Here is an 18,878-nt window from a genome sequence, read left to right on the forward strand (position 1 = left end):
CAACATGGTGCCCACCGCCAACACAAACACCCTTGCACCATGGTGCAATGGTGTCTGCTTTGTTCGCAGAATTGTTTTTGTGCAGAAAGGGGCACCTTCCTGCACAAAAACAATCAATTGCGGCGTTTTCCTCTTTCTATGTGTGCTGCACAATGCAACACACATAAAGAGAGAAAAAGGAAAACGAGGGGGCACACAGTTATGACGCATGCCCTGGTTTACAGATCCTTGTAAATCTGGGAATGCATCAAAACCTGTGGGTGTTGTGTGAGAACACCCACCACAATGCCTGTGAAATGCCTCCCTGGCGCAGTGTAGGGCAACGCAGCAGCTTGCACTGCATTACTGTAAATCATATCTTTGAGGCCATGAAAAACCACGCAAAGTGGCTTTGCGTGGCCTCATAGATATGGGTCTGGACTCTGCGCCACCGGAGGGTCATATAAAGTGTTATGTTTAAAATATTTATAAAGTCCATGTCTACCCATGGGTCTCTTGGCGCTATGATTACTTGAGTTTCAGCTCATCCAACTGATATGAAGACTTCCTCTTACTCTATACAGTTGGTGGACAATTATAGCAAATAATGACTTTTAACTTTCCCTTGGTCATTCATAGTTAAAACAAGCTAATTGATTTTGATAAATTCAGTGAATTATATTTTGTCTTCTGTCAGAGTAAATCGCCTTTATATCTCAGCTGTCAGAGTTTGACTTTGACTTTTAGAGATCATGAGCTCTGCTCTCCTAACCTTTTACTTGGCTGGACACTGTGTCTCACAACGGGAAACAGTGTTTACAACACTGTCAGAACAACTCAGTGCCATTACAATGCATGCACTACAATGAACGAACCGTTACCACATGTTCCGTACAGCATGTTCCATTACAATGCAAGTCATTACAATGACTTTCTTTAGAGAAATCATTGTTGGATTTTAAATCCAACACCTTCCCTACTGTTGCACAGACTGGAGTTGGAGTAGTAAAATATACTATTCCAAACTCCAGAGCTTTCCTAAAGCAAGTCACTCTAACAACTTGCGTTGTAATGGAATGTGTGGTAACGACACCTTTGTTGTATTGCCCGCGATGTAAAGGCATGCATTGTAAATGCATGCATGAATATGTCATACATCCCTCACAACATCTCCTGAGGTTTGGAAAAGCTTTAAGTTAACTTGTGCCAGGCACATTTCTTATAAGTGGCAACATCAGACAGCATCGACCATCAGTCAAGGGGACAATTTTGGTTAAGTTTCCCTAAGATACTATATGTCTCTGTATTATACAATGAACATTTTTCAATCACAAATTCAAAAACAAGTTAGATAACTTTCAATATCAATATGGTTCTTTTATCTATTTTTTATTTCTGTGATTTTCCACGAGGATTTGTTCAACATTCCTTCCACTTCCAGATAATTCAATCATACAATCTTCCAGATATTGAGACCAATACAGCCAACTCGCGTGTTTCGTCATTGTAAACATTGTCCAAAAGACTTCATCAGGGCTGCAATATATAAGTATATACAGTCAATCACCATCCACCCACTCTTCAATTTGGGGGCTAAGCCTAACCTCCACCGAATGTAATGAATAAATGGAACAGAAACCGAGATTTTAGAAACAAAGGGAAATTCCACTTATGTGAAATATAGTTTACCAATCACCCGTGAGAGCCATAGCAAAATAGCACAAAGAAATATATCTTTTAAGGTTCACAATATTAGTGAGCCACCTTCATGCAGTACAGCGTGCCTTTAACAAAAAAGAAGGATACCTAAGTTCCATATCTAGAGGCCACCTACTCACCTAAAATAACTAGTTTCTCTTATCCTTCTCACGGCCATTCACCAAATTTTTTTGAAGACTACACAAAATACAAAAAATATATATATATAAGAACCACTATCAATATCAGTAAGGAATATCTAGATTGTAATTTTTGTTTTTATTTCATCCACTTACCCAAAGTAATTCAATTAAGTTCCCATATTATCCATAACATCCAAGGCTTGATTATTGCCACATTGGACATTGTACAGAAAATCCTTGTCCTATTTCAGTAGTCCAAAACTGTTAATCCCTATTATAAATACAAATACAAACTGTCAAGCCAAAATTATACACCTGCCATGTTAAGTTAATTCCTATATCTAAATATGTATCTATTATGTACAACATCATATCTGCAACCGACATTCTCTACCTGTTTTTAGCGACTGACCACTCTCGGGTCATAATGTCGAGACCATACCGTCATATGCTTACAAGTATCGAAAATTATTTCTATACTAACGTTCTTAACACAGTTTTTCACTACTAAAGTAGCATGGTTTTGCGTGTTGGCTGTATTGTTCTCAATATCTGGAAGATTGTACTGATTGAATTATCTGGAAGTGGAAGGAATGTTGAACAAATCCTCGTGGAAAATCACAGAAATAAGAAATAAATAAAAGAACCACGGACTGATATTGAAAGTTATCTAACTTCTTTTTGAATTTGTGATTGAAAAATTTTCATTGTATAATACAGAGATATATAGTATGCTTAGGGAATCTTAACCAAAATTGTACGAATGCAATTGCTAGCAATTGTAATTTAACAGTCGGGGTGGTGGCTGTTTAGATTCCCTTCTGTTGCAAATTACAATTATAATATTAGAAGTATTTATCCACCAGAACTTGCGCAATATAGACCTCACTGCCCATCTTTAGAAATCATCAGTCGAGGGGATGCTGTGCCTTTGATTCCCTCTCACTATGTTTGGTAATATCTGTAGTTTGAGAGATCTTTCTCCTGTCACAGTCTTGGCTCTGCTCTTTTGTGACTGTTGTCTCACCTGTCAATTGCCATCAAAGCAACCAATCTCATGCTTTTGGTGATTTTGTAGCCAAGATTCCAATAAATAAAAATGTGCTGCTGACCAGACTATGAATGTCAGTCTGGCATTTCAAACATAACATTTTGAGCTACAAAGAAGCCACCATAGCCACGTGTTTACTACAAATAAGAGATTCTAAATTACATTTTAGAACAATTAATAACTAAAAATAAAATCCACATTGGGGGCGTGGCTACGCAGGCGAACGAAATGGCCGCCTGACTGTAGAGCTCCACCGGGCGAGAAATGAACGGGGCCGTTCGCAAGTGATCCGGCGCTGCGCTGGGGTCGGCTTATGCCTGCAACTGATCCCTGAAGCCACCTGATGCAGCCTGCCTAGTCTGGAGGACGGGGGACGACGTGAAAGGTCGGAACAGCTGAGAGGTGCTGAGGCCGGCTGTGCCTCGCGGGCCGTTACATCGCAGCTCCGGAGCGCCTGGTGAGTCTCCTGATTGCCCCCTTGCTGTCCCCCTCGGCCCTGGGGCCGCTGTTGTGCTCTCCCAGGTCCGCTGCTCGGCCCCGGTGGTGCCCGTGGGTGGAGGTGCGGCCCCTCGGTGCGCGACCGGCACTTGCGGCCTGGTCCGGCCTTGGGAGCCGGGGCCTCGATTTTCGGGGACTGCCCGGGAAGTGCGGCGGCGAGCGGGGAGCGCGGGCGGCGGGCTCCGGGGTTGGGGGGCGACTGGCGAGGGGTGTGGCCGGCGGGCTATTGGGCACTCTGCGGACGGCCTGACATCGCTGCATTCGGTGGGGGCCTGCCACCTTTGCCCCCACCGCAACCGTGCACCCCAGACCTGCGCCTGTCCCCCTGCAGACCCAGGACTTACAAACTCTCCTGCACTCCTGCTGATGCGGTGGCCTTGATTATCGGACGCCTGTGCAGCTCCTCGTGGCCGGCGCTGGCTGCATGACCTGCGGGACCTTGCCCATTTGTGCTGCTTTTGCCTCGAGGCCTTGCCTACCTGGTCCCCCCACTACACCACCATTGGCTGACTGTCTTGGCGGGCCCATTGATCCGCCGGCTGCTGCCGAGTGGTTGCCGCGGCCACCTGCTGACCCTACTTCTTGACCTCTGGCACATCACTCCTGCCGGATTCATACCCTACCGTCCTGCGTGCAACTGCCTTGGCGACTCGTGGGCCCCTGCAGCGTGACTCAGCCCTGGGGCGGAGGAACAACGAGTACCCCTAATCCTCTGGTCCCGACCTGACCGCCTTGCTGCTGGGGTGCCCTGTCACTGTGCTTGACTCTCTGGGTGTCGCTGTAGTCGTAGAGTCCTGTGCCACTGGTGATTTGTCCAACATTGCTTCCAACATGGTGAAGAAGGATGTTACCCAGAAGAGACTTACCTTCAGTTCAGCGCCCGTCCGTGCTTCTGCGGTTTCGCCGGCAGCGGAGGCGGACACTGGGGGCCAGGTGGCGGTGAGAGACACTGCGGGTATGGTCGCTGAGATGATGGGTGAGATGCGGGCTGGTTTCAAGGCCTTGGATTCTCGCTTTGATACCCTCGAAAAGAAAATGGCGGACATGGGCGCGACGATCCAACTGCACGATAGGCGCCTGGACCTGGCGGAATCCAGAGTTTCCGACATCGAGGATGGAGCTGCGTCGACGCTGAAAAGGTTGGAACGAGTGGAGAAGATCCTTAAAGACGTCGCAATTAAGAACGAGGATTTAGAAGCGCGCAGTAGGCGCAATAATATCCGAATAATTGGCGTGGCGGAGACGACAGCTACCGGACGCTTTGACACTTTTGTGGAACACCTCCTGATCGAACTTTTTGGCCGAGACACGTTTACCGCTGGCTTCGTGGTTGAACGCGCACACAGATCGCTGGGGCCCCGACCTAACCCTGGCCTGCCGCCCCGGCCCATTATTGCCAGGCTCATGAACTTCAGGGACAGAGATGCGGCGCTGAAGGCTGCCAGGGAGGCGGGCGAGGTTCGGTGGCAGGGAGATGTGCTCTCTTTCTACCCGGACTTCACCATCATGGTCCAAGATGCGCGCCGTAAGTACACTGGTGTCAAGGCCGCATTGCGCAAACTGGGGTTGCGCTATGGTATGCTGTATCCTGCCAGGCTCAGGGTGGACGTGGATGGCAGGTTTCGCATTTTTGACTCCCCTGCGGAGGCACAGGAATTTTGTCGAGCCTACAAAAACAGAGGGTCTCCTCGAAAATCGGATGATGCTCAACGGTCTCCGCCACGCACTGACTCACAGGCTAGTGCTGACCTGTTTCATGAAACCGGACAGGGTTGACTTGTCTCCTCCCCTTCTTTTCGTGCCAGGCTGTTTGCCTCAGTATTCTGCATCTGACAATACTGTTATTTTTTTTGCAGTGCTTTTTCATAATTGCTGACAATTGAACGTTGCCCCGATTGTGGTTCTCGCATGGCGGAGCGTCGCCTACCCCCATGGCGCGAGCCGTATTGTACTTTTCTCTAACGTTGTCTTTATTTTACAGGTACATTAATGGACAACTGTTGTTGTTTGTTGCTCTAGATTGTCTCCGGAGGGGTGGGATTAGCCTCCTTGGGCTTAAGGAGTGGCTGGGTGGTGGGTGGTTGGGATGGGTTTGTTTCTGCTTTGGTTCTGTTGTTTGTGCATATGCACTGTTTTTCTATTTGAGTGATGCCTATTTTGCGGGAGGGAGCTGGCGGATCCGCACACACATGTTTTCTTACGATTCCTCCGAGTTTGAATGGCTAAATTAGGGCAGCAGTCTGGTCCTTCCAGACTTACCTCCATGTCTTGGAATGTCCGGGGTTTAAATGACACGAGGAAAAGGCGACAAGTTCTAAACTATGCAGCGAGACATGGGGTGGATGTCTTATTTCTGCAGGAGACACACCTAGTGGGTGCTGACTCTTCCTCCTTTGCGAAAAGCTGGGGCGCGCACAGATTTTTTTCTAGCTATAGCAGATATGCAAGGGGGGTTGCGATCTTGATACATCGACGCGTTCCATTCGTGCTCTCAGACAGTGTATTAGATGTAGATGGCAGGTATGTTGTGGTTACGGGGGTGCTTCAGGGCTTTAAGGTCACCTTTGTTGGAGTATATGGCCCCAATTTGGACTCCCCTGCCTTCTTCCAGGGTCTCCAGGATGTTCTGCTGCGATTAGACACTGATATGTTGATAATGGGGGGTGACTTTAACCTGCTCATGACCCCTGCCAGGGACAGCACCTCCTCTTCCCCGGATTGTAAGCCCCGCTCCCGTGCTGTGCTGGCGGATGTGTGCGCTCACTACTCACTGATTGACATTGAGGCCCGTTTACACTCCAACGCACCCATCTACACCCACCACTCGGGGTATCACAACACTAGTACCAGAATAGACTACTGGCTCCTTTCCCCAGGGGTGGCCGGGTGGGTAAGTGACCATTTGACACTCCCGCGCACTCTGTCTGATCACTCTCCCATAGTGCTGACCCTGCTGATCCCTAGGTTGGGAGGGTATGAGAGACAATGGCGTTTTCCTGGCAAGGCATTATCTGACCCGGTCTTCAAGGAAGACATTCGTATTGCCATAGAGGAGTATTTTGAGTTCAACGAGGGCACAGTGGACACTTGGGCTACATTGTGGGAGGGATTCAAGGCCACTATTAGGGGGGTTTGCATCAACAAACATGTAGGGGCTTTGCGCGACATCCGTGCCTCCCTGACCCGTATTGAGAAGGACATTGCTGCATTGGACACTAACACGCTCACTGACACGGATGGTGGGATAGAGGCGAAAAGGTTGACACTACTGCAAGAATTCCGAGACACTGCAGACAGGGAACTGACATATCTCTGCACACAACACTCGGCTAGGCAATATGGTGAAGGTGACAGGCCTGGCAAGCTCTTGGCCCATTTGCTTCGTCCCCCCCGCCAGGCTTCATTCATCTCTGACATGGTAGATGATCTAGGTGTTCGTCATCAGACCACCCCTGCCATTTGCGATGCCTTCCTATCCTATTACAAGGACTTGTACACCTCAGGGCTGTCGGCTGACTGTCGCGACCCTGGCCCCTATATTAACGAAATCTCTATGGTGTTCCTGGAAAAACATATGCAGGAATTTCTGGCGATGCCTATTGAACCGGACAGCGTTGTGGAAGCCATTGATGCATTAAAGGGCTCCTCGGCGCCGGGTCTGGATGGCTTTTCGGCTGACTTTTATAAGGAGTACAAGGAGGAACTGGTACCTCACCTGATCGAGGTGTATGCGGAGTCACTCGAGACGGGGATTCTGCCGCCCACATTGCGGGAGGCAGTTATCATTTTACTTCCCAAACCGGGTCGGGACCCCACTAGGTGCGGTTCCTACAGGCCCCTTTCCCTACTCAATCTTGACTATAAGATTTTGGCGAAAGTCCTTGCCACTCGACTATCTTTACTTATGGAATCTATCATTTCGCCAGCCCAGTCCGGATTCGTTCCCCATAGATCCACCTCCTTTAATCTGCGGACGCTGTTTTCTGTCCTTCACAAGATTGAGCCAGACACGCCGGCAGCCGCGGTGTTTCTAGACGCCGAGAAGGCATTTGACTCCTTAGAATGGTCGTTTTTTCTGTCTGTCATGTACCGCATGGGCATGCCGTCCTTGTTTGTCTCCACGGTCGAGCTGCTTTATACTGCCCCCAGAGCGAGGCTGCGCCTCAATGGCACGCTCTCTGATAGCTTCCCTCTTTCCCGGGGAACCAGACAGGGATGTCCCCTGTCCCTCCTGTTATATATTCTGGCCATGGACCCCTTGGTACGACACTTTCAGGAGCGCCACCTGCACCGCGGGCTCCAGTTCCGGACGGACCCGTTACTCATCTCCCTTTACGCCGATGATACCATTCTATATGTCAGGTCTCCGGAGACCAACCTGTCGCCTTTGCTGCTTGAGGTGGAACGCTTTGGGAGGTACTCCGGCCTTCGTATTAATTGGCATAAGTCTGAAATCTTTCCGCTCACCCCCTCCACTGCCCGCTGGGACTGCCCATTCCCGCTGGAATGGAATACTGAATCGGTGAAATATCTGGGTATCCACATTCATCTAGACACGGTATCCATGATTCGTCTTAATTACGGACAGGCGTTAGACTTTCTGGAGGATAATATTACACGTTGGATTCGCCTCCCTATCTCGATGGCCGGCCGTATCGCCATAATAAAAATGATTATACTTCCCCGTTTTCTGTATTTATTTAATAACATACCGATCCCGCTCACTCGAATCTTTTTCACCCAACTCCGCTCATTGTTGTTGCGTTTAGTGTGGGGGGATAAGAATCCGCGAGTTTCTTGGCGCATCTTAACGCTGCCTTATGAACGGGGTGGCTTTGGAGTGCCAGACTTTTATATTTACTACCTAGTCGCGCAGTGCGCCTATGCGCATCCTTGGTTCCATCCGGACGCTCGGATCCCGTATTTGAGACCTGAAGCGGACTTGGTACTACCACTTACCCTCAACTCGATCTTGCCCAGGGGCTTACCACGTGACCCAATTGACATACAAACTGTGTCCACTACATCATGGGCCTGGATGCAGTTGCGTAGACTGCTCCAGCTGGACGTACTGTACTCCCCGGCTCTTCCATTACCTAACCCTCACTGGCTCCCCATCACTGCGGAAGCGGTGGTCTGCAGAACGCTGTCCAAATACCAGCTCACCACAATAGGAGATCTGTTCCCGGACGGACATGTTTTTTCTGTGTCCGAGGATCCACGGTTCACGGACCGGACGTTTATGGATTCCTTTGTCCTGACCAGGATGAGGTCCATGCTTAGAGCGCAGTTTCCATCGTTCCCATTGCCGCCGGATGAAATGGCGGCACTGACTTCCCTACTCCAGTCGCAAACGGGAGCCCATATGGTCTCCAGGTTGTATGGACTTTGTGTGGCGGCCCTCCCGGCTTCGGATGTGAAAGTTCGTGCGGCGTGGGAACTTGATTTGGGTGGCCCCATCACGGATGCCCAATGGGATGCCTGTTGCCGCTCCACTAAAGAGGTCTCTGTCAACAGTAGACATAAGCTACTTCATTTCAAATTTTTGAGGCGACTATACTTCACACCGGCGCTGGCCCACAGAATCGAATATATGATTATACCACGATTTCAATTACCACGCATGGCTTTACCACGCGAATTTTACATCGCAAGTGGCTTTACCACGCTGGTATTTACAACGTAGGATTTTACTACGCCTAGAAACGTCTTACCTGCACGTCTTTCTCTACGAGCCCTTACTTCCATCCTCCATTGAAACAAGCGTCAAAACACGTATACCAAAATAAAAAAAGGACTGTTTTTTTGACGTACACGGCACGTCTTTGGGGGAGGCTCTTTCCTTTTTCTTTTAAAATTATATTCGTTTTTTTTTTTTAAGTAAACTGCTTGTTATTTTTTGGGGGGGAGACCCCCCCCAGCCCCCCTCTGCCCCCCGCTTGTTATTTTTGGGGGGGGAGACCCCCCCAGCCCCCCTCTGCCCCCCAAGCCCACGCAGAACGACTCGAAGGAATACCACATCTCCCCCCCAGCCCGTGGTAAAGACGTCGTGGAAGGCACCCTGCGTGGAAGGCACCCTGCGTGGTAAGTGTCACGTGGTAAATGTTAGTAGTGGTAATGCCTTCGTGGTAAATGATGTTTCCCCACAGAATCGACCCGAACAGACCTCATCACTGCCCTAAATGCAAAGCTCCCCATGCCGATTTTGCACATCTCACATGGACCTGTCCGAAATTGCACACCTACTGGCTACAGGTGCACCACATCTTGGGAGACATTCTAGAGTGCGAATTGCAACATAAGCCGGAGATTGCACTGCTTGGCTATGTCGCTGAGTTCCCCCGGACCACGCGTAAGCTTGCCGCCATAGGTTTCTTGCTGGCGAAAAGGGAAATTGCTCGACTTTGGGGGTCCAGGCGAATCCCTGATTCCACGACTTGGATGCGCAGCCTTGCCCAATGCAATACCAATAGTGTGGAATACTCCACCCAGATCCCTACAGCCTCACGCCCAATCGACATCTGGGGCCCATACCGACAGTATATTAGCAAGATTACACGGGATACACACTCCCAGGCTGCTAGCTCTATTGTCCCAGAAGGGGTGGGCTAGGTGATTTTAGCCGAACTGCCAGTGCGCTGCTTATTGAGGTATGCAGGGCTTAGCGTCCACACACTACTGGAGTGGGTTATGCTTGAGCTGCTGATTTTGGACTGTGTGCTGGTTGGGGCCGGGACGTCTCCCTCTTCAGTTCCCTTACACACCTTGCCCCGGCTGGAGTGGTTGCTTCACCCTAGTCTTTACACTTGTCGTTTTATCTACCCTCGTCTGCCTATGCCTCTGGTTATGCCATCTTATTAGTCAATAGGTGTATTGCTTGCCGCTCTCTCTGTCACGAAGGCTCACTTGTTTTCGTTTTGTTTGTAGAAGGTTTTATCTCTTTGTGCCATCTTTCCGCGTGTGCAATTTTCCTTCAGATATGGAAAAGTGAAAATAAGATTTTAGAATGTGTTACACTGCTTGTAATGTCATTGGTCTAGTCATCCATTTACTTCCTTTGTATAATGAACATTAACGTTTTCATTGTTAACAATTTACTGTGTACTTGTATGCTTGCACGGACCAATCTGATGCTAATAAAGAGATTTAAAAAAAATAAAAAAAAATAAAATCCACATTTCTTGCACTTTACCTGTAGCATACGTAATGCATTGTCGTCTTCTGACACTTGTCAATACATGCTTTAGCCTGAAATAAAAACCTCTATCTTATCTTATCTTATCTTATCTTAAGTGACATTTATAAAGCGCACTGACACCATAAGTTTCCTGGCGCTACAGTACAGAGTGCGTGGAGTGAGTAGAGGCAGGCTAACCGGTTTGGGTGAAGAGGCGAGTTTTAAGGAGCTTCCTAAAATTAAGTAGAGAGCAGCTAAACTTAATGGACAGGGAAAGAGGATTCCATAGTTTGGGGGCCAGATGGGCAAATCGGCGACCGCCGAACTTGTTTGTTTTAATTTTGGGGGCGACCAGCAGGTGGAGGTGAGCCGACCGGAGGTTGCGCGCCGGTCGGTGCTGCTTAATCAATTTTTTCAGGAAAGCAGGGCTGGTACAGTGAAAAGACTTGAAAGTCAGGCAGCCAATCTTGAAGGCCGCCCTTTGTTCGACTGGCAGCCAATGCAATTTGCGCAGCAGGGGTTTCGCAGACTGCCACTTTGGTGTTTTGTGGATAAGTCTGGCTGCCTGATTCTGCACGGATTGAAGACGGCGGAGCAATGATTGTGGGAGTCCATGGTATAAGGAGTTCGAGAAGTCGAGGCGGGATAGTACCAGGGAGATGACAACCTGGACCAATGCCGCGTGCGGCAGTAGATGGACTATTTTACGAATTTTGCGAAGCTGGAGCATGCATGCGGAAATCACAGCCCCTACTTGCGCTCTAAGAGAGAGCTCAGCATCTATGACCACTCCTAGACTCTTCACCGAGCCGACAGGTGCGGGAGGAGGGCCCAACTCGATGGGCCAGAACTGGGGACCCCAGTGTCCTGAACTATTTCCCTGGAGGAGAAGCTCCGTTTTTCCAGGATTTAATTTCAATTGATTGTGGTTCATCCACTGTTGAATGTGGATCATGACTGAATGGAAGCTATTGACAGCATCGGGAGAGTCAAGAGGGAAGATGATCTGCAAATCATCGGCATAATTAAATACTGTGATTTCCCACCTCTTGAGCGAATGAATCAGTGCCCCGAAGGTATAAGTTGAACAAGAGGGGGGAGAGGGATGAGCCCTGAGGGACTCCACAGGTCGTGGGAGTCTTGGCAGCCGTAAAAGGGCCTAGACGCACGGCCTGTGTTCTGCCGACGAGGAAGGACTCAATCCACTTGAGGGCAGGACTCTGGATGCGGGCCTGTCCGACACGGTGGAGAAGGATGTCATGGTCCACCGTGTCGAACTCGGCCGACAGATCCAGGAGCACGAGAGCCTGGGGGGTCCCTACATCAGCGTTCCCCCTCAGGGCGTCCAATACTGCCAAGATGACGGTCTCGGTGGAGTGGGCCGGCCTAAAGCCGGCCTGATTAGGCTCAAGATAGCAAGAGCTCTCGACGAAGTTTGAGAGACACGAGTGACGTGGGCCTCGAGAAGTTTGGACAAGTAGGGCAGGAGGGATATAGGACGATAGTTGGTGGGGTCGGCAGGGTCCGCAGCAGGTTTCTTCAATAGAGGCACTAAAATGGCCTCCTTGAAGGAGCTGGGGACCGTGCCGGTGTTGAGGGAAGCGTTCAGCAGGGGTAGTATATGATCTGGTAGTGTGAGGCAGACGTCCCGGAGGACCGAGGGAGGGCAACAGTCATTGGGAGAACCTAATTTGACCCGGGCCACGAGCTCAGCTAAGGTGTTGGGGTCAAGGGCAGGAAACTGAGTGAAAGATAGTAGGTTATTGAGAGAGGTGTCTGAGGGCCGCACATGGAGGAGGGGGGGAATGGAGTCCTTGATTTTGGCAATTTTCTCGATAAAGAAAGAATTAAGGGCGTTGCAAGTCTCTTGAGTTGGAGTCTGAGCAGGTAGAGTTCTATCATCCATGGTAAGCTCATTCATAATCTTGAAGACTTCCTTCGATTTATTATGAGCGGACAAAATTCGGTCGGAGACGTGCAGATTTAGCCGAAGAAATCGCACTTTAATATTCTTTGCGAGCTGCCACGAAGAGCAGTCTATCTGAGTTGGCATAGTTGCGTCTCCAGATCCGTTCCAGCTGACGCACCTTCAGTTTGTGTTCTTTAAGATCGCTGTAGAACCATCTGTGTGAGTTGCTATGTCTGGTACGTGGGAATTTGGTTAAGGGGGCGAATTGGTCGCTGTCCGTCTTCAGCCAGTTACAGATGTCGCCTTCCATTGCATCAATATTGGCGTGGGTGTTGGTGGCGGGTCGAGTATTGGCCAGAGCCGCAATGAAGCCTTGGGAGTCGTAGGAATTCCATTTACGCGATAATCCACCTGCCATAATGGGGGCCGTAGCCCTGCCGCTGACAGTAATGGTGGTGTCAATTAAATAGTGATCCGACCAAACACAAGGGGAGATGAGTGGCTGAGATAGCACTAGGTCATGGATCCAGATGTGATCAAGGGTATGACCCTTGATATGGGTGGGCACGGGAATTTGTTGACTCAGGTTGAGGCTGGTAAGGGCTTCAAACAATTCCGTAGCATGGGGGCCAGCTTTGTCGTCATTGAACCAGTAATTGAAATCGCCAAAGAGAGCGATTCTGGCGTGGTGTGTCAGCAGGTTAGACAGTTGTTCACTCATGGTGGTAGGAAATGAGGGCATGGAGTGAGGGGGCCGGTATAAGAGTATGAGTGTGAGGGCGCCAGCCTCCGTTTCCAGGCTGATGACCAGATTATCTACCTCTGGCAGAACAAGAGATGCCGTGGTAATAAATTTGAATTGCTTTGATATGATGGCTGCCGACCCACCCCCAGGACGACCTGAAGGGCGTTCAGCATGAAGGATGTAATAGTCTGGTGGGAGGGCCGCCAAGATATCAGGGTGGGAATCAGCAGTAAGCCATGTCTCTGTAAGTAGTAATATATCTGGTTTTTCATTGGAGAAGAGAATGAAGATGTCAGATTGGTGCTTGACCAGGGAGCGGGTGTTCAGATACATCACCCGGACAAGTGTCTCACTCCTTGCCGGCACCGCAGTATGCTTACGGCGGCTGGGAGAGTTAAACGCCCTGCCTGCAATGCCAGCGGCATTAATCCGCCTCACTGTATCAGGGGAGAGCGGCGGGTAGGAAAGCTGTAGCTGTCTGAGGGTGTTAGCAGGGTAGGAGATGAGTCGGCCAGCGTCCCTGGCCCCTGGGCCCGACCTGGCGTGGACGGGCGCAGACGGGCTTGCCTTTGGCGCGCCTTCATCGCGCCGCCAGCGCGCCCGCTGCGCTCCTGATAGGAGGGGACCATTTTATAGTTACTGGGGCGGAAGGGGCCGAGCACTAGACTGCTCGCCCGATTCACACCCAAGATGGCGGGCGCAATGAAATCAATGCCCAGGCAGCGTTTAATCGGCTGCAGTGGGGCTAGGAGCAAAGACTGGGTAAGCGCTAGAATTACTGACAGTCTAACATGTGCCACAGGTATTAAAAACGAATTGAGGTGAAATACGAAATCAAAGTGCAGTTTTTAAAATGTGCAGGCAAGGAATACACTCGGAGCATACAAGTCCCGGCTTCCGCCTCAGGACAATCACACACACACTATTAATCAGTGTTCGTGTGAGAAGAGGTCTTTTTGTAGTTACTGGGGCGGGAGGGGCCGAGCACTAGACTGCTCACCTGATTCACACCCAAGATGGCGGGCGCAATGAAATCAAAGCCCAGGCAGCGTTTAATCGGCTGCAGTGGGGCTAGGAGCAAAGATTGGGTAAGCGCTAGGATTACTGACAGTCTAACATGTGCCACATATATTAAAAACGAATTGAGGTGAAAAACGAAATCAAAGTGCAGTTTTTAAAATGTGCAGGCAAGGAATACACTCGGAGCATACAAGTCCCGGCTTCCGCCTCAGGACAATCACACACACACTATTAATCAGTGTTAGTGTGAGAAGAGGTCTTTTTGTAGTTACTGGGGCGGGAGGGGCCGAGCACTAGACTGCTCGCCCGATTCACACCCAAGATGGCGGGCGCAATGAAATCAAAGCCCAGGCAGCTTTTAATCGGCTGCAGTGGGGCTAGGAGCAAAGACTGGGTAAGCGCTAGGATTACTGACAGTCTAAAATGTGCCACATATATTAAAAACGAATTGAGGTGAAAAACGAAATCAAAGTGCAGTTTTTAAAATGTGCAGGCAAGGAATACACTCGGAGCATACAAGTCCCGGCTTCCGCCTCAGGACAATCAAACACACACTATTAATCAGTGTTAGTGTGAGAAGAGGCCTTTTTGTAGTTACTGGGGCGGGAGGGGCCGAGCACTAGACTGCTCGCCCGATTCACACCCAAGATGGCGGGCGCAATGAAATCAAAGCCCAGGCAGCGTTTAATCGGCTGCAGTGGGGCTAGGAGCAAAGACTGGGTAAGCGCTAGGATTACTGACAGTCTAACATGTGCCACAGGTATTAAAAACGAATTGCGGTGAAAAACTAAATCAAAGTGCAGTTTTTAAAATGTGCAGGCAGTCTTTCGTCAGTTTCCATGGTTTAAAGACCAGTTCATTTATTTAACTCATCCCTTTTCCACAGAAATGAGTGACAGCCAAAGGTGATCCCGTACTGGGGATCAATTTCTTTTCCCATCAACCAGTATTTGCTTATCTTCTTTGTAATTATAAATTGTAATTTATTATTCACCCAAAATCTCCATTTAGGAATCCAGCAGAAATAAAACTGTATTAACAGTATAAAACATATGCAAGACAGATATAACTATTTAATGCTTCTTTTCTTTGTGGTGTTCAGCTTCCTCGCAAGGTATCAATGTTTAGGAAAGTTCTACATAAGTGAATGTTTTGTGTTCCCTCACAATCCAATATTATTTTCAAAAACATAGGGCCAAACATGATTCACAAATACATAAGATTTGTGAATGCAAAATCTAAAGTTGCAGTGTAGAAGAGGCAATTTGCAGGTCAGATATGGCTTTCCAACTCACAAACTAAGCTTATCCCACTCGGACACCCCGTTGCAAGCAGCTGGGCTTTGACTAACAACCTCTCTTCAGGTCTCCACCTGCCCATCCATCTATAGTGTCAAAAGGTGAGCAATGTAGAGTTCCTCCCTAGGATTTTGCAATTCTACTCTTGGTGCTTCTTCACTTTCAATTGTTGGGGCAACACATAAGGAGGAGATGAATCCCCCTCAGACAGATGTGTGTATTGTGAGCTGGGTTGGGACACACTGGAGGGAAAAGTAAGATACTCCCCTTAAGTGGCGGCTCCTCCGCTATGGCGGAGGGGCGTACCTCCACTGCATTGAAGCAGTGCGAGAAGTTTCAGTTATTATCATTTTATGTTTGTGCTGCTTTGAAGGCAGGTAGATGTGCGAGGCTGCTCTGCTCTTGGAGCAGGGCAGGGGAGGAGTGGTCTGCCCACTCCTAATTGCACAATGACTGTTTGCTCGGCCCTCTGTGGCTGTCCAAACCAGTCATGTGCACTTTCCCTATTAGACGCACAGTTTGAAGCAAAGCGACAACAGTATCATGGCAAGTTTAATGCTTAAACTAAAGGGCAGTAATTCCTTGTAACTTTCACGATGCGTAAACGGCGAGCTAGAGATAAAGCACGTGCATGAAAGCATAACACCGCAATTTAGCTCCTAACGACACTAAAACGTTTATACTGTTATTATTAATCAGACTAATCGTTTGGCATTTGAGAAAGCGCTTAGGATAGCCGTGACGGGAATTTAATTATTTCACAAACCAACTAAACACACATGGTGTCGATCAGATGGTCATTCGATTCAGGAGCATCAGCAATGCTGGTGCACCTGGATCTATCTGCGGCCTTCGACACGGTTGATCATGCTAGGCTGATTGAGAGGCTAGAGTGTATCGGCCTGGGTGGGAAGGCGCTGGCCTGGCTCCAATCTTACCTGAGCGCTCGGTACCAGAAAGTCGCCCTTCGCCCTTTTTCATCCTCACCAAAGCCTATACGTTGTGGTGACCCCCAGGGGTCAGCCCTGAGCCCTTTACTTTTTAATGTGTATCTAGCCCCTCTCTTCACCTTAATCGCCAACTGGGGCATCAAAGCAATTTCGTACACCGACGATACTCAGTTGGTGCTCCCCTACCAAGATCTGACAAAGGAGGCCTTTAGTAATTTTAAGGGATGTCTCCGAGATGTTGCCATCTGGATGAACATGAACAAACTAAAATTAAATGCAGGGAAAACGGAGGTGATCTTTTTCGGGAAAAGCCCCGCGCCCTCACCAGATCTTTGGTGGCCCACCGAAATGGGGCCTCCTCCCTCTCCTAGTACAAGTGCAAAAAATCTAGGGGTGAGGTGGGACGATGACCTCTCCTTTTCCGCCCACATTCAACAAGTTACGGCTGGCTGCCTTAATAAATTGCGAAATGTACATAAATTCCTGGACTTACTGCCCGACGACTGCCGCAAACTCGTAATTCATGCCACAGTGACATCTAGGCTGGATTTCGCCAATGGCCTGTACTTGGGCTTGCCGAAGTTTGCTATCCAGCGATTGCAAGTGGTGCAAAATGCGGCGGCAAGGCTGATCAAACATATACCATTCAAACAACATATCTCGCCTCATCTGCGGGAGCTGCACTGGCTTCTAGTGAAAAGCAGAATTGAGTTTAAGGCTCTGACACTTGCCTACCGTGCTTTGCAGGGCAATTGCCCACACTATCTTAAACTAAGACTCCACCGCTACAAACAGGCACGTTCCCTGCGATCAAATGCGCAAAATTTGCTCCTGGTCCCACGCGTCTCAAGAGCTCGGCTTGGAGGGAGGACGTTCTCAGCCGCAACAGCCAGATTGTGGAATGCCCTACCACCCGAACTGCGAAATGTATGCTCAGAAGTGTGTTTCAGGATCAGCTAAAAACCTGGCTTTTTAATCACTAAACTTTTTTTGTGGCACCTGTTTCATGATCCCCCTCCCCCCACTTGCTCACTAAAGCGCCGGGACACCTCAGTGGAGGTAGCTGTTGCGCTATATAAACTTCAGTATTATTATTATTATTATGGTGGTGGCAAAAAAACGATGATGTTCCACAATTATGAATGTTGATACAAGCTATTCATCTTTATAGAATCCCCTGACGTAGGCACAAAGGCCGAAATGCATTGGAAGGGAAGAATATACATGTTTTGAATGACGGAAGACAATGCATTGTGGGAATTGAAGTATACAGGTCAATAGACATATGAAGAAATATGGTGTGAAATGAACACATTGGAACTTTTGAATAAGAGAAATATAAGCTAACAGAAACACTTTGGAGATTATTTTTGAGTTTGGCTGGAGCCCCAGCATAAGTTGAACCTGTGCCCAGTGAGACAGGCCAGGGTCTTTCTTGGCACTGTATAGCACTTTCCCCATTCTCCATGCAAGCAGCATTACAGCCTGCATGGAGAGCAGGCCCAGCCCACCATTACCTCGGTGAGCCTCAAACCAGGATGCTCAAAACTAAGCACAATGCTGCATTGCAGCAGGGTTGTGATTGGTTGGGGGCCTGGCTGTGCTTCCAGTTTTGCTAGAGTTAAGCTGTAGGAAGTTCTTTCTCATCCATGTGGCTATCATTAGCATACAGGTCTTAAATCTCTCTCTGGTCACCCCGGGATCCTTCTCTATGGGGACTATCACCTGAGTGTCGTCCGCATAGGAGATAGTTTGGAACCCACACGCTCTAATAATGGTGGCCAGAGATGACACATAGATATTGAACAGGGTGGGGCTTAGAATGGAGCCCTGTGGTACCCCCTTCTCCACCATTGTGGTCTGAGATACAAAGGAGTCCAGTTGTACACATTGGTATACATCAGATAGAAAACTCTGTAGCCACTCTAATGCCATCCCTCTGACACCAATCTCCCGCAGTTTATCCAAAAGGATTCTGAGAGATGGTGTCAAAGGCTGCCGACAGATCCAACAGGACTAACATTGTGGGCGTTCCCTCATCTAACAGAAACCTAATCGAGTCTGTTACCTCCGTTAAGGCAGATTCGGTACTATATCCTGCACGGAAGCCTGACTACAAGGAGTCAAGAAGATTATGATGTTCCAGATAATCTGAAAGTTGTTGATAGATCAAAGTTTCCATTGTTTTTGAGCAACCCGGAAGAAGAGGTCGATAGTTTTGTAAATCAGTGCAGTCGGCTGATGGTTTCTTGGGCAATGGTTTGATGTATGCTTCCTTCCATTTCAATGGGAAGGAAGAGGTCTCTAATGACATATTACAGATGTGCCTAATTGAGTTTGCCAACTTCTTCGCCAGTTCGAAAATTTTTGTAGGGGATGACAGGATTCCGACTTAATATGAGCCAGTAAT

Source organism: Lissotriton helveticus, chromosome 1_1 (assembly GCF_964261635.1).
Source record: "Lissotriton helveticus chromosome 1_1, aLisHel1.1, whole genome shotgun sequence".
Taxonomy (NCBI): domain Eukaryota; kingdom Metazoa; phylum Chordata; class Amphibia; order Caudata; family Salamandridae; genus Lissotriton; species Lissotriton helveticus.